The sequence below is a fragment of the Mauremys mutica genome, chromosome 3 (assembly GCF_020497125.1).
Source record: "Mauremys mutica isolate MM-2020 ecotype Southern chromosome 3, ASM2049712v1, whole genome shotgun sequence".
Classification (NCBI taxonomy): domain Eukaryota; kingdom Metazoa; phylum Chordata; order Testudines; family Geoemydidae; genus Mauremys; species Mauremys mutica.
The window spans coordinates 67,870,546-67,887,321 of NC_059074.1; the positions used below are offsets into that span (position 1 = coordinate 67,870,546).

At 46.9% G+C, this 16,776-nt stretch overlaps 1 protein-coding gene across 1 annotated transcript in view; it reads right to left on the reverse strand.

The window, feature by feature from the left end:
* CGA (glycoprotein hormones, alpha polypeptide) overlaps positions 1-12,049 on the reverse strand; it is a 28,267-nt gene extending 16,218 nt beyond the window's left edge. Inside the window, exon 1 of the mRNA XM_045011383.1 lies at positions 11,935-12,049. The gene's annotated coding sequence lies outside the window, so the exon portion shown is untranslated. The remainder of the gene's footprint in view (positions 1-11,934) is intronic.
* Positions 12,050-16,776: the final 4,727 nt, after the last annotated feature.

Below are 16,776 nucleotides of genomic sequence, written 5' to 3' on the forward strand. Positions count from 1 at the left end.
TCGGGGACCCAGCCTACCCGCTAATGCCCTGGCTCATGAAGCCCTATACAGGCGCCTTGGACAGTGAGAAGGAACTCTTCAACTACCAGCTGAGCAAGTGCAGACTGGTGGTGGAGTGTGCTTTTGGACGTCTCAAGGGGAGATGGCGGAGCTTACTGACTCGCTCGGACCTCAGCGAAAAAAATATCCCCGTTGTTATTGCTGCTTGCTGTGTGCTCCACAATCTCTGTGAGAGCAAGGGGGAGACCTTTATGGCGGGATGGGAGGTTGAGGCAAATCGCCTGGCTGCTGATTACGCTCAGCCAGACAGCCGTGCCGATAGAAGATCCCAGCGGGAAGCGCTGTGCATCCGGGAGGCTTTGAAAGCTAGGTTCCTCGGAGAGCAGGGTAACCTATGACTGTCCACTTGATTTACAGAGAAGCTGAACCTGAGTCTGTTTCAGTGACTGTTGACTTCGATCTGCGGTTACATACCCCGTTCTCCAGGTTTCCCCCCTTCCAACACACGTTTTAAAATAAATTTAATGGAACACTGATTATTAACAAAGTTTTCTTTAATTATGAATTCCTGTTCAAGGGTTGAAACATGGACGCAGACTGTGGTGGGTACGGTGTGCACTGATGTACAGACCGCTTATACATTAGAGGAATGACAGGCTCCTGCTCCTACAGCGGTCTCTGGGGGGAGGACGGTTGCAGGTGGGTGTGCAGGAAGGGGTGGGTTTGCAGGAAGGGGTGAGGGGTGCCGTCTTTGGGACGGAGTTTGGATGCAGGCTCTGGGCTGGGGGTTGGGGCGTAGGAAGGGGTGAGGGGTGTGTGGGAAGGGTGAGTATGTGTCCGTGGATGAGGGCTCTTGCTGGGGCTCAGGGCATCGGAGAGGCTCGTGGCTAGGGTGGAAGGGCATGGTAAGGGCAGCCTGCCTTGCCATTTGTGGATGGCAGGCGCTAGGACCCTGGGGCAGCATACACCTCACAGACTGACCCGGGGCAGCATACACCTCACAGACTGACCCTGGTGCCTAGTGACTGCAGTCTGTGTGTGTCCTGCTGTTGATCCTGCCCCCAAGTCTGTACCCTGGTAATGGAGGCTGTCCTATGCAATTAAAAAACCCCTCCCCCCCCTTCACACAAAGTCTTCTGACAAAAAAAACGTGACGGAAACAGTGAATAACAACAAACTACTTTTAATACTCAACTACACAGTGGGGGGATGAAACTTGGATTTGGGACTGGGTGATCCAGGAAGGGAAGCACTTCTCAAAATTTATGGCATGAGAGCTGTGTGGTACATGAGCGCTCTGCTGGGGTGCAGTGACAGTTTTCACAGCCCCTAGCGCCCCTCCTTCTTGTTACTTTGGGTGAGGGGGGGACAGGACTTTGTGGCGGGGGATGGCGGTTGCAGATACAGTGCAGGGGGGCTCTCTCCTCCTGCCTGCGGTCCTGCAGAATATCTACAAGGCGCCGGAGCGTGTCCGTTTGCTCCCTCATTAGCCCAAGCAGCGTTTGAGTCGCCTGCTGGTCTTCCTGCCGCCACCTGTCCTCCCGTTCGCTGTGTGAGCGCTGGTGCTGACATAGGGTCTCCCTCCACTGTCTCTGCTCGGCCGCCTCGGCTCTGGAGCAGGCCATCAGTTCCGAGAACATGTCGTCCCTAGTCTTTTTCTTTCGCCGCCTAATCTGCGCCAGCCTCTGTGAGGGGGATGCCAGGGCAGTTCGTGAAAGAGCCGCAGCTGTGTGATGGGAAAAAGGAAGTGATTTCCTTGAAAAGATACATGTTTGCGAACACTGAACACAGTCTACTCAGTTTCTGTGAACAAGACCATACAGGGCACCTAGTCTCACGAGCTCTCAGGACAAGTTCGAGATTTCGGAATACGCTTTCATTGGCTGCGGTCTTGCACAGGAGATCGGACAAGCGGGGCGGTACAGCTGAATCCATGTAGCAGCCAGGCCTGGTAAGCCCTACACTATAGGCTGCTTAACAGTTAATGGATAGCTGTGCCCTCCCGCTGAAGGCAATCTGGAAAGCATAAAGTCTGACCCTGTTCCAGCCCCTCGCAGCTGTGCCCGGGAAAGATCACTGTATGCTTTTCCTCTGCGGCCTCCAACACGTGGCTGTTAAACGAAGGTCATTGCTATGCAAAGTAAAAGTCAAGCATTCACAATAGTAACAGTACACTAATTGCCCTAATTAGATGCAGCAGTCGCCGAATGAGATTACCCTGAGGCGGGTCACTCGGAGAGAGAGAGAGAGGATGCTGCGAGAATCCCTGCACAGACCAGGACCGTATGCTGCCATGCTGGTCGAGGCAATGATTCCGCTGTACGTTAGGATGGCCTGGCGCGGAAGAGTGTGCTTCCACGGAGCACCAAATAAGGCACCTCTCCCCAGGAACCTCCTGCGGAGGCTTTTCGAGCACCTCTACGAGAGCTTTGTGGAAATGTCCCAAGAGGATTTCTGTTCCATCCATATATGTGTGGACCTTCTTTTTATATAGCTTTATATGGAAAACTTTTTATATAGTTTTTATATAGTTTTTATTCCTGTTTTTTAAAAAATAAATGTTTCCATGTTTATAGCACTTACCGACTGATCCTTCCCCTGATTCTGAGTCCGGGTTAACGGCCGGGGAGGGTTGGTAGGGGATCTCTGTGAGGGTGATGAAGAGATCCTGGCTGTCGGGGAAAGCGGTATTGTAAGCGCTGTCGCCTGCGTCTCCTCCACAAACCCTTCCTCATCTTCCCCATCAGCGAACATCGCCGAGGAACTGCCCGTCGACACTATGCCATCCTCAGAGTCCACGGTCACTGGTGGGGCAGTGGTGGCAGACCCACCTAGAATGGCATGCAGAGCCTCGTAGAAGCGGCATGTCTGGGGCTGGGCTCCGGAGCGTCCGTTTGCCGCTCTGACTTTTTGGTAGCCTTGTCTCAGGTCCTTGATTTTCACGCGGCACTGCGTTGTATCCCGGCTGTATCCTCTGAGTGCCATGGCTTTGGAGACTTTTTCGTAGGTCTTTGCATTCCGTTTGTTGGAGCGCAGCTCCGAAAGCACAGACTCATCGCCCCACACAGCGATCAGATCCAGGACTTCCCGGTCTGTCCATGCTGGGGACCTCTTTCTATTCTGGGATTGCATGGACTCCTCTGCTGGAGAGCTCTGCATCGTTGCAGGTGCTGCTGAGCTCGCCCCGATGTCCAACCAGGACATCAGATTCAAAGTGCCCAGACAGGAAAAGGAATTCAAATTTTCCCGGGTCGTTTCCTGTGTGGCTGGTCAGAGAATCCAAGCTTGGACTGCTGTCCAGAGCGTCAACAGAGTGGTGCTCTGTGGGATAGCTCCCAGAGCTACTAAGTTCGATTTGCATCCACACCTAGCCTAATTCGAGATAGCCATGTCGAATTTAGCGCTACTCCCCTCGTTGGTGTGGAGTACCGAATTCGAACTAAAGAGCCCTCTAGGTCGAATTAAACGGCTTCCTGGTGTGGACAGTTGAGCGGTTAATTCGAATTAACGCTGCTAAATTCGATTTAAAGTCCTAGTGTAGACCAGGCCTAAGTCACTTAGGCCTTGCAACGCTGAATGGAGCAATGCCTACATACTGTTAAAAGTCTGAACCTAAGTGCCTATCTGCATTTTACAGACTAAATGCCTTTTAAAATCTAAGCCTCAGTGCATGAGACACATTTGAAAATGGGACTTAGGTTCCCAAGTCACTGAGGAACTTTTGAAACAGTCTCCCACAGTATTCTTGCCAGCAAGTTAAAGAAGTATGGGCTGGATGAATGGACGGTAAGGTGGATAGAAAACTGGCTAGATGGTCGGGCTCAACGGGTAGTGATCAATGGTTCCATGTCTAGTTGGCAGCCGGTATCAAGTGGAGTGCCCCAAGGGTCGGTGCTGGGGCCGGTTTTATTCAATATCTTCATTAACAATCTGGAGGATGGTGTGGACTGCACCCTTAGCAAGTTTGCAGATGACACTAAACTGGGAGGAGTGGTTGATACGCTGGAGGGTAGGGCTAGGATACAGAGGGACCTAGACAAATTAGAGGATTGGGCCAAAAGAAATATGATGAGGTTCAACAAGGACAAGTGCAGAGTCCTGCATTTAGGACGGAAGAATCCCATGCACTGCTACAGACTAGGGACCGAATGGCTGGGCAGCAGTTCTGCAGAAAAGGACCTAGGGATTACGGTGGACGAAAAGCTGAATATGAGTCAACAGTGTGCCCTTGTTGCCAAGAAGGCTAATGGCATTTTGGGTTGTATAAGTAGGGGCATTTCCAGCAGATCAAGGGATGTGATCATTCCCCTCTACTCAGCACTGGTGAGGCCTCATTTGGAGTACTGTGTCCAGTTTTGGGCCCCACACTACAAGAAGGATGTGGATAAATTGGAGAGAGTCCAGCGGAGGGCAACAAAAATGATTAGGGGGCTGGAGCACATGACTTATGAGGAGAGGCTGAGGGAACTGGGATTGTTTAGTCTGCAGAAGAGAAGAATGAGGGGGGATTTGATAGCTGCTTTCAACTACCTGAAAGGGGGTTCAAAAGAGGATGGATCTAGACTGTTCTCAGTGGTAGAAGATGACAGAACAAGGAGTCTCAAGTTGCAGAGGGGGAGGTTTAGGTTGGATATTAGGAAAAACTTTTTCACTAGTAGGGTGGTGAAGAACTGGAATGGGTTACCTAGGGAGGTGGTGTAATCTCCTTCCTTAGAGGTTTTTAAGGTCAGGCTTGACAAAGCCATGGCTGGGATGACTTAGTTGGGTTTGGTCCTGCTTTGAGCAGGGGTTGGACTAGATGACCTCCTGAGGTCCCTTCCAACCCTGAGATTCTATGATTCTATGATTCTATGAAAATTTTATCCTACCTCTATAGTTTGAGTCTCAAAATTCTAACTCTGTTGAGTTGCGTGTGTCTGTGTCCATTATATTCCTTTCCTGCCTCTCCCTCTACCTCTCTTTTTAATAACAAAAACACTAATTTGAAATTTGAAACATACTGGTAAAAAATAGTTTTACAATTCCCATAAAAGATAGAAGTATAATACTGTGTGTAATTTAAAGCAAAAGTAATGAAAACTGCTAAGTTCGTAGCAGATGTGTGACTGAGCCTACTCCCCGTGATGACTTGTTACCATGATTGCACAGTAGTCCCTCAGATGACTCAACGAGAAGCTCTATTGCAATGGTTCTCAATCAGGGGTCCGCAGCTGGAACCCAGAGCCTGAGCCTTGGCACCCCCTCAAACCCCCCACAGGGCTGAAGCCGGGAGTCATGGGGCCGAACCCCCGAGCATTGGTTGCCCCCCCTCACCACAGTGATAGAGCAGAGCAGTCCGGAGGCCAGCTCCACACCCCCTCACTTCCTCCTCTCCCTGCCCCCAGGCCCCACACCTTGGCCAGGTTGGAGGCGGGAAGCCGGAGTTGGGCAGTGCGGGCAGCTGCTGCTCTGGCTGGTGCCATGGAGCGGGCAGCCGTGGTGTTCCGTCTCCTGCTGCTTGTGCCCAGGGTTGCAGCTGCTCCTCAGCTCATGCAGCCAGTAAGACATGGCAAGGGGACATGGCTCTGTGGATGGCAGAGCCCTTGGGGAACAGTGACCACAGGGGAACCCTCCTGATGCACAGCCCCTAGCTACCTCCTGCCTGCACCCTGAGCTACCCTCCCCCCGCCGCACACAGCCCCTAGCTACCTCTGCCTGCACCCTGAGCTACCTCATACCCGCACACAGCCCCTAGCTACACCCTGAGCTAGCCCCCTACCTGCATACAGCCCTAGCTACCCCCTGCCTGCACCCTGAGCTACCCCCATACCCGCACACAGCCTCTAGCTACCCCCTGCCTGCACCCTGAGCTACCCCCTTGCAATACACAGCCCCTAGCTACCCCTGCCTTCACCCTGAGCTACCTCATACCCGCACACAGCCCCTAGCTACACCCTGAGCTAGCCCCCTACCTGCACACAGCCCTAGCTACCCCATGGCTGCACCCTGAGCTACCCCCTGCCGCACACAGCCCTAGCTACCCCCTGCCTGCACCCTGAGCTACCTCATACCCGCACACAGCCTCTAGCTACCCCCTGCCTGCACCCTGAGCTACCCCCTTGCAGTACACAGCCCCTAGCTACCCCTGCCTTCACCCTTGAGCTACCTCATACCCGCACACAGCCCCTAGCTACACCCTGAGCTAGCCCCCTACCTGCACACAGCCCTAGCTACCCCCTGCCTGCACCCTGAGCTACTCCCCTGCCGCACACAGCCTCTAGCTACCCCCTGCCTGCACCCTGAGCTAGCCCCCTACCCGCACACAGCCCCTAACTACCCCCTGCCTGCACCCTGAGCTAGCCTCCTACCCGCACACAGCCCCTAGCTACCCCCCTGCTGCACACAGTCCCTAGCTACCTCCTCCCTATACCCTGAGCGGTTTTCAAATTTTTTGAGCTGAACCCCCACCACATACAACCCAGATAGGCTGGGTGGCCTGCTGAGGTGAGTCAGATGGTGGAGGTGGTGCTGCCTCCCAGGACCCTGCCATGCGGAGCTGGCCCAAGCCCCCGCCAGCCCCTGCCTCCCCAAAATAGAAGTTCAAACTATGCCTATTCCTGAGGGCCCACCTCCGGCCCAGAGCCCCGAGTCTCCCTCTTCCCTCACTTGGCCCTGGAGTTTTTATAGCAGGGACTCAGAAAGAAAAAGTTTGAGAACCCCTGCTCTGTTGGACACCTAACTTGAGTCTGAGTAAAGCTTTTCAAAAGACAGACAACTATCTCCACAGTCAGGGGAACACATATTGTCCAATGTATTCATTTTTTGACCTTTTTATACATTGTGTACTGTGGTGTATAATCTGGTAAAAAGACAGATTGGATTAAATATTTTTTTATTGAAGAATTCAAGGTAGACTGCTGTAAATGCTACTTCCACTCCACAGAGAAACAGAAAGATGCCTAGGACCTGATTCTCCTTTCACTAGAATGAATCAGGAGTATTCTTTTGAAGTCAACAGAATTACACTGGAATAAAAGATAGCCAAAAAAGCCCGTACCTTTAATAAGGATTTTTTGCTTTAGCAAATCCATATCTCCAACTGAAACATACTTGGCCAAATCTGGTCTGTTACATCAGTGAAAGTGAGAGCAGAGTTTGACCCACTCTTTTGAAAATGTGACTTTTTTGTTTACTTTATTATGCAGTACAAATTTCAATCATTTAATGAGATTCTCATAACAAATTGCAAACTTGGGTCCTCTAATGAGCTTTTGTTTCACTCAGATAGTACCGTGAGAGGGGTTATATAAGTATCTAGATAGAAAGATATGTGAGCATTTGTACCATATATTACTATCAAATATGCTTTGTAGAGCTAATGTTTTTTGCCATTTATGAGCAGAAAGAAGCCATATTCTGAGGTGGAGAAAGGGGAAGAATTGCTGGATCTTTAAATTCCTATTATTCGACAATCTTCCTCAATTAGATTTGGACTCTCATTAAGCTACAATAAACATTGTAGGTATTACACCTCCAGCCTTGGCCCATACATTTCTTCCTTGCTCTGTGTGTGTTTGAATTCTCACTAGAGTCCACTCAAATTGTTCAGTTTTACTGATATATGTTCCATACACAATCCACGGGGGTGGCAAATATTTAAACCTCTCCCTTGCAGGAATAAGCTCTGTTTCCTTAAGATAACAGCTGAAATAGAGCCCATGTCTCCCCCATGACTGGAAAAACAGGAGGCATCCAGCTGAGCTTCTATAGAGGACAGGGAGGAAGGACCACAGGCCCCTCCTCAGCCAGCCAGAACATGGGCAGGATCAAGCAGGAGCAGAGGGATCAGCCAGACACAGTTCTTCCCTGCCATGTGTGTAACCACCTACAAAGCAGAGTAATGGAGAGAACAGCTGAGTCCAATTTTATAAGGGCTATTGTTGGGCCTAATTGCGATAGACTAATAGGGAAGGCTTTGTTCACCTGTGGGCTGTTTGGACTCTGCTTGCAGTTATAAAAGCCTTTCTTTATGTGCTCTGGGAGAGATAAAAGCCTGTGAGTGTGTGGCTAAGGAAACAATAGTCCTTTGAAGTATTTCCTCCAGGAGCACTTTACTTCTGTTTTTTTTCTACAAAGGCATTCCCCAGAAGCATTTCCCTTGCAGGGATCTTATCTACAGAGAGATTCACCAGAGGCTTTCTCCCTCCCAGCCACTCTGTAGAAGAATTTAATAACAGTACAATATTTTGATGGGTTTAAAGGTATATTGTATATTTTTTGTGCTCTGTGATTTTTTTTTTTTTTAAACACAGCACTGACTAGTCGTAGCCTTGGGATTTACCCCCTGCCATGCTGCAGAATCAGGCTATTAAAGGGGCTGTTTCTGCAGGGGGTAGGGAGGATCTGCACTTGAGCAGTCATTTTCTAATGTGGTGAAGCTGGCTGTTTCCCCTCCTATGACATACTTGTTGCTCCTTTGGAGAGGCTTCTCCTTCTGTCTAGCTTTCTTTAGAAAGGGGGGTACTGTTCTTCCATCCTACCCCTGCCAGCTGCTATCTCAGACCCCGAGTTTGTAGATCAGGCTGGGGCTTAGGTATAAGATAATGTCCAGACACCTACATTGAGGCAGCAATGTGCTTACCAGATGCAAAAACTTAGGCACCTAGGGAACTTTTACAGCAGAAATTTAGGCACCAAGTGATCTTACATGCTTACAATGTTAGGCAGCAGCCTAATGGGGGTTTTCTGGGTCACAGGGGGGCCTAAAACTGGGACTTAGGCACCTAAGTTCTCTTATGGATATGGATCAGAGTGCATAGGCTGTCTCCCCCTCCTCATATGCAGTTCTAGGGGGCAGGCTGCTGCCTGATCCTGTCTCTTCCCACATCTCTCAGCTGGATGAAGGCCTCTTTCTCCTTTGCTGCTCAGCAGAAATCTAGGACACCTCTCAGATATTGTCAGCAGGGGACAGGACTTAGAAGGGTCCCAAGGGTGCTGAATCTCCCTGCTCCAGAAAAATTAAACTCTATTTAAAAAAAAACAAAGCAACCTCTTAAGCACGTATTGGAATGTAACTATCTGACCATCATCACCCTTCTACAGAGCAAAGGCTAAGAAAATAAGGACAAGCATCCTTCAGTGATGTAGTTCTTGGAAGATTTGACTTTAGGGTGGACTTCAGTGATTCTTGTCGAATAAAAATCAACTCAAATTTCAGGATTTTCTCCAAATGCAGCCAAAATTAAGCCTTTAGTGTATGCATAGATTCAGAAAAGGACACATCCCTCTCCTAGTTACTCTATTCTTTCATAACCCTAAAACCAGACTCTCTTTCTTTCCTTGTGATCTCATAATATACCTTTGGTTTCCTTCCACATGTTCTTGTTTCCTTTTCTCTTATAACCTCACATAGGTCCCACCACTCTCAAGATCCTGATGTAGGATCCAACAACTCTGGTAGTGTCTCTACTGGATTTTGATTCCCACTACATTCATTTCTTGTGTGGTCTGGTGCACAATGCACTTCTGAGTGCCTCTATGACCATGGAACCTCCCAAATGCTAGACGTTGCAGTGGATTGATGTAGTCAGACTATCAGAATTGCTAAAGCCTGGTAGCAGTAAAAAGGCCTGTAGACTGGGTTGAGCTTAGCCCATAGTATATTGGAGGGTCCCTGGGAGAAAGATGGGGATCCGTGGAGAGGAAAAGAGCTGAAAATCCTTTTATGTTGTAGGTACAAAAACAGATGGTGCTTGTTTTGGGGAGCTCTGAGAAGAGATGAAAGAAATCTCCTTCCATAAGTTCACAAGGAGGAAGAGGACTTCTGATGGAGAAAACAAAGATGTATTCTAAAATGGTCCAGAAATAGCCAGATATTTGGATTATTTTCTGAGCCTCTCCACATTTTTCAGGTTTGATCTTCACCATTGCAGTTCTTATCCAGGTGGTAAACAAAGGAAGACCAACATGAAGATGTATATCTGTTTATTTGCGTCACAGGAAGGTCAATAGTGATTCAATGGGCACACAGAAAACAATAATACATGAAAAAATAGAAGACACAGATATGGAGCATTATAAAATGGATTAATAATCTGTGTTTGGATGAAATAGATTGCAAAAATACGATATGATATTTCCCAGGTTTATTCAACTTATTGTCTAATATTCTCACTGAAGCAACCTCCTTCGGCCCATCCTACTCCCACTGAAATCAACACGAGTTTTTCCATTGATTTCAAAGGAAACTGGATCAGGCCTTTTAAGATTAGCTGTTAGGCCTCTCAGGCTTCAGCCAAACATTGATTTTTCAGAGAGAAGATGACTTTTAATACTTAGTGTGGGTAGAGAATTGACTGCTAAGCCATTTCTGTTTTAAAACCAAAGTGTAAAGGGAAAGAAAAACACCAGTTTGGATCTTAAGAAAAGGCACCTAAATACTACAGTTGTTGACATATTAGAAATATGTACAATAATAACGATTATAGCAAAGGCACCATGCCAGCTAAATAATATAGCTCCTGAACTGAAAAAAACCTACAAAAAAAATCAGAATTCGGCTCTTCATCTTGCAACTTTCCAAGGTCAAAGTGTGCAATCATGAGAATTTATGGCACTTATTTGGGTGTGGGTGTTTGTGAGAGTGTGTGAGAGAGAGAGAGAGAGCTTGCAGCACCATGCAGCAAGTCCCTCTCCGGGCCAGGGGGGAAGGGATGAAAGCTGCGCAGACCCCAGCACTGGTTGTGCTCTGCTGGCTCCAGCTGCCTTGGGCTGGCAACCCCAGCCTCTTGCTCTAAGTGTCTGGCCCGCGAGTGGGAGTGGAGTGGAGATAGGCAGTCTAGATGTGCCTACCTTTAAGATGCAATACAGGCACAGTACAGTACTTGCTTTTATTTATGTATTTTTGTCTCTGCTGCTTCCTGATCAGTTACCATGTGAAATCGGGAGTGTCTGGCTGACCAGTCAATCCATAACTCTGGTGTTCATATAATTGTGGTTCTACTGTAGATAATGATTGCTAAAGTGTAACAAAACAAAATATCTCACATTAACATGTTTCAGTTTGACCTCCATAGTTTTCATTATCAGGTTTCAATTTGAATTCAATATTTTTAATCAGTAAAGGTAACCAAACTTCATACTACATGTCTGATTCACCTCCAGAGGTCAGGAAGAACTGTTTACCCTGTGTACTGCATTGCTCAGTTAATTGGCTGTGTATAGTACAGGGCATTTTAAAATTCTTCTGAAACATCAAGTACTCATCATTAGACAAAGGCAGGATACCAGACTAGATGGACTATTGATCTAATTAGGTATGTCAATGTCTATGTTTCTGTGCTCTGTTCCTTTCTAATCCTTCAGGAAACAGATAGGGGGTTTGTTTTTAACCATGTTGTAATATTTGTAACATAAAAATGTCTAACAGAAAATACATGTGAACATATCCCTGTGCGTTTTAACTTTACATCTGATAAATAATTATGTACACTGTACAACACAAGATATTTCATTTCATTTCATATATTCATTTCTACTGCCAATTCAGTTAAACAGAGGCCTGAATAATGCAAATATGTCCTTTTTCTGTAGGAAACAATATCTGCAACTCTAACAGATATGCAAATAAAGAAAAAATTGTTGATACAATTAGGCATAAACTGTCTCCGGTCTAAAATGTCAATAACTTTAAAATGCAGTTATTGTATATTTACCCTCTCTTGTTTTAGCAGAGCTTTCTGCTGCAAGTTGTTTTTAGATTTCATATAACTGAATTTCTAGTTTTAACAGATGAAAATGGAGAATGTACTAAAGAACCTTAAATAATAAATAAATTGTGACATAAGCAACCTCTGTTAATGATAGTAGAGGAACACAGAAGACAATCACTAGGAATCACAAAATAGCTTATTTGTTACTTTAATAAAACAGTGTTGTTATTAAGACTGCACTTACCCTGCCCATCATCACCTGGGAAAGCATCTGTGTCAGGTCTCCCTCTGCACGTTCAGCTGAAATGTTAATTGTATTGCAGTCACACTTAAGAGCCCCAATTATGGGCCGGGACTTGATGGTGCTAGGTGCTGTACAAACACAGAACAAAAAGAGGGTTCCTGCCCCCAAAATCTTACAAGCTAACACAATGTTCTCTTTCCCGTTATTCCTTCAACTGGCAGAGCATTGTTGTGCACTCTTAATCAGTTGCCCTGTTCTATCCTACATATAGGTAAGGTGTGGATCTCTTTCTAAAAGATATGCTGTAGCTCAAACAGAAGTTACAGGCATGATGTTTTATGGCCTGTGTTATGCAGGAGGTCAGCCACTATGATCATAATGATCCTTTCTGACAGATGAATCTAAGTGATCATTCTATATACCTTACGACTCCACAGCGGTATTGTGAGGCTTAATTTAATTATTGTTGTTAATACTTGCAAAGTATGTTGAGCTCCATGGATGAGAAGTACTATAGATGTTCAAAGTACACCTCTACCCCAATATACCATGACCTGATATAACACGAATTTGGAAATAACATGGTAAAGCAATGCTCCGGGGTGGGGAGAAGGAGGGGAGGGAGGCTGCACACTCGGGTGGATCAAAGCAAGTTCAATAGAACGCAGTTTCACCTATAACACGGTAAGATTTTTTGGCTCCTGAGGACAGCGTTATATCGAGGTAGAGATGTATTACATTTCTGATTAGTGATGAATCACTAGAAAAGTGGACTAGTTCATGATGATTAATTCCTGATTGGGAAGTACGGTCTGCCAATGTTATCTATCTCCAAAAAGTACTTTTCTAAAATAAAAATGTTATACATTTACATAATCACATTTCATCATGAACAATCACAAAGTGTTACAAAAGCTGGATATACAGGAGTCATTTCACACCTTACTAAAATGCAGTCACCTCAAGGATGCAATACCGCTGCCTTTCTCTGCCACCAACATCGTGCAGCTGTTTTTAAGAATATATACAATTTAAACTATATGAAAAATGTAAGTGGACTGTAAATGCCTGAGTTGGATTTATTGTATTTTATTGGGAGACTGGTGCTAAGACCCCTGACAGTAAAAAATGCTATGGCACTCAATTTCCCAGCCAGACTCAGAGCCGGCTTTAGGCCAATTCACCCAATTCCCCCGAATCGGGCCCCACGCCTAAGAGGGCTCTATGCCAGCAGCTAAGAGGGCCCCGCGCTGGTGCCTTTTTAATTTTTACTCACCCGGCGGCACTCTCTGGGTCTTCGGTGTTATTTCAGCGGTGGGTCCTTCACTCGCTCTGGGTTCTTGAGTGCCACCGAAGACCTGGAGCGAGTGAAGGACCCGCTGCCAAAGTGCAGCCGAAGACCCAGAGCGCCACTGGGTGAGTACGAATAGGGACCTGCACTTGCTAAAGCCAGCCCTGGCCAGACTATCTGTTTATAGACACAACTGTGCAACAGGGTGTAACAACCAGGAAAGGGCTAAGGGCTGCCAACCTGTCACATGACTCAGAGGGAAAGGATTGAAGGGGTATGTGCTCTTTCCAGGACTGTAAGAGGCAAAGGGAAATGTCTCTGGGGATGTCAGCCTGCTTTGCTCTGGGAATCACTTTGTTTTCTGTTACTGCATGAGTTTTTGTGTGTTTGAATAATAAATTGTGCCCTGAATCAAAGGCCTGAAATAGATTCAGGCTTGGCATTTGTTCTTTCCTGGGCTGGTTTATAGGCTGCCTGACCATTTAAGCCTTTCAGCACAATGGTAAGAAAGATGAAATCCCATTCTTTGCTAAATTAATCTTTCTACAATAGACAATTGTAATTTGATTCTGTTATTATATTGTTTTGTTAACTAATAAAGGTCCATATTCTTCCTGATCCTCCCACACGTGCATGGAGGAGGAAGAGATAAAGCATCTTCCACAGATAGCAAAGTAGCTGAGGCATACTGGAGAATTGGGTCCTTAATTTGCAATTAACTTCTTGATTTAGCATGCTATCGAGATGAGCACTGTGTGAATGGGGCTAGGGGGATGGAGAGCTCAGACCCTGTATCCCACTGTCTATGTTTTAAATCTAACTGTAGCCAATATAATTGTAGCACCGCTGTCCACTCCATTGCCTCTTTAATGCCAGTCTCCTTATGGATGGGCCTGGTTCAATGGCTCCAGAACAGCCTGACCCATCTACTTTTCACCAGGGCGGACCCCCCCCATCCCCTCCTCTTCCCCCCGAGGCCCCACCCCCCAGCCAGGCCAGAGTGAAGCCCAGCCGGAGAGCCAAGGCAGCTGTGGGAAGCCGTGGCAAGCCCTCCACCTGCCTGGGGCACAGAGGGGATGAAAGCAGCCCCCGGCTCATGTCCCCGCCCGGCCAAGGGCAGATGGAGGTGGAGGGTCCATGACCTGGGCAGAGGAGTCCCAGGGGTGGGGACATGGGCCAGAGGCTGCTCTTCTCACGCTTGCCGCACTGCAGGCAGGCGAAGAGTCTGCCGTAGCTTCCCACAGCTGCCAGCCCAGCTCTTATTATGGCTGGGCTGCTGCTGTGAAGCCTCCACCCACTTCACCAGAGCTGGGTAGGGGAGAGCTGCAGGGGCATCTGTGGGGAGCCTGGGTTCCTCCACCTGCCCTAGGTGAGGGGCCCAGGACCTGGGCAGAGGGATGCTTTTGTCCCCACCCCACCCCACCCTGAGTGGGCTCCCTGGCCCTGTTCCAGCTTGGCTGTGGCCAGGGCCTAGGGGGCCCCCAGTACCCCACTTTTGGGAGGACTCCAGTGCCCTTGCCCTGGGTTCATCTGGATCCCACCTCCAGCTCAAAAGGGTATAAACTTCTTTATTCTCTTCCCTGATCAATTTACTCAACTGTACTGCCACCCCCTTGCTCTTCTGTAGCAGCCTGGAAGGAAAATTCTAACCACAGTTGACTCTGAATTACTTGCCAGATAGTTGGAGACTCCCAGGCAATAAACACAAACACACAATATATTCAGAGTAACTGTATTAAACAGGAAGTAAATATGACAGGACAGAGTAAACCAATACTCTCAGGGGCATCACTGCCCTCCCCACACTGTTAATACTGTGGAATTTCCCCAAAACTCCCAGGAATAAAATGTAACATCCCACTGATATGTGTTCTCCATGGGATTGCTTGATGACCTGCAAAAACAGTATCTTCTGTAACAGCAATAAGCAATTTGATTGACTTGGTTCAGCCCAAAAGACTGTCATGTGGGATAAGATGCTAAGCAGATTTAATAGACTGTAGGTAATAAAATCCCAAATCCTTACCCCACAGCTTGAAGGCACAGTTCAGGGAACAGGGCATCTCCCAAACAATTGCCCTGACTAACTAAAAGATGGTGTGCTCACAACTCTGTGAATGATCCTCAGGTTCAGAGCTGAATCCAGACTCCTCAGCAACTGCAGAGGGGCTGACGATCGAAGTTAGCAGGCATCCTCTTCATACAGGAATCAGGCTGCTTCTGGCCCCAAGATTGCCCCTCACCATAAAAGGATGCAGGGATCAGATGCAGACTATAATAACTATCTTAAAAACCCTAACTCCCAATCTCCTGTCCTACAGCTCAGATACAATTACAGCAGGTAGGCAACCTTGAATTAGCAGCAAGAGCAGTACTTGCTATGTGGTAACTGATTTATCTAGGTATCTGAAGGACTAACTTAGCCTGACAAGGTAGGGAGTTCTCCTAACACAACCCTATAAACTGAGAGTTACCTTGAAGAGGGAACAGAACAAGCTTAGGGCTATTGCTTCCAGATACCCAGAGGCCAATTCTCAGGAATTACCCTGTGTGACCAGGGTCCCGGGGCGGGGGTAGGGGGAGAGCCCACACTGAGGTTGTTCAATTAGGGCCAAATGCAAAAAATGGTGCGGACTATCCCAAAGTTGGTGGTTATTCTAATACTTAGATTCACCAAACTAGCAACAGAACTGCTTCTATAACACCTCGCTGGTTACACAGAAACCAAAACACAGTTCCCTTACAGCAACCCAGCCTTGGGCTTCCACCCAGACACCCAAATCAAATATAATGAGGATTACTGAAAATCTTATTCATTGTATAAGAAAGTTCTACCAATCCCATAGGATCGGACACATTACCGCCCAGGTTAATGAATACTTCAGATTTTACCCAAATACAGCCAATTCTTACAGCCAGCTAAACTAAAATTTATTTAAAAAAAGAAAAGAGTATTGGTTAAAAGATCATTATGCATACAGACATGAGTACAGATCTGAGATCAGTTTCATAGCAGAGATGGTGAGCTTAGGAGTTGCACAGAGTTCACAGAATTAGTCCATAGGTTACAGTCCAATGTCGAACACCAGGGTGATCCAAATGAATTTGGAGACCTCAATCTTGCAGCTCAATGCTTCCCCTGATAAAGCATAAGCAGATAGGAGATGAAATGTCAGGTCCCAAGCGTCCTTTATATAGTTCCTGGGCAGCACAGAGTCCTTGGATGAACAATAGGCTTTTGAAGTAACCCTCTCTTTCAAACATTACTGGTAATTAACTACATGGATTAACATAAGTAGTTTATAGACAGTTTACCACAAACTTTAAAGAGACATAGACAACGATATTATTTCATGTTCATGTAAATGTTAATGTTTCCTTTTGATCTCTGAATTAACAGAATACAGCCCTAGACAGGAACCGTTTGGTTATATTATTAACTTCTAACAAGATATAGGTAAACATAGACTACTACAATCACTATCTTCTTCCAATTCTTTAACAATACAAGTTTACATTTCAAAGTTCTAGCCTATCTAACATGGAATGGC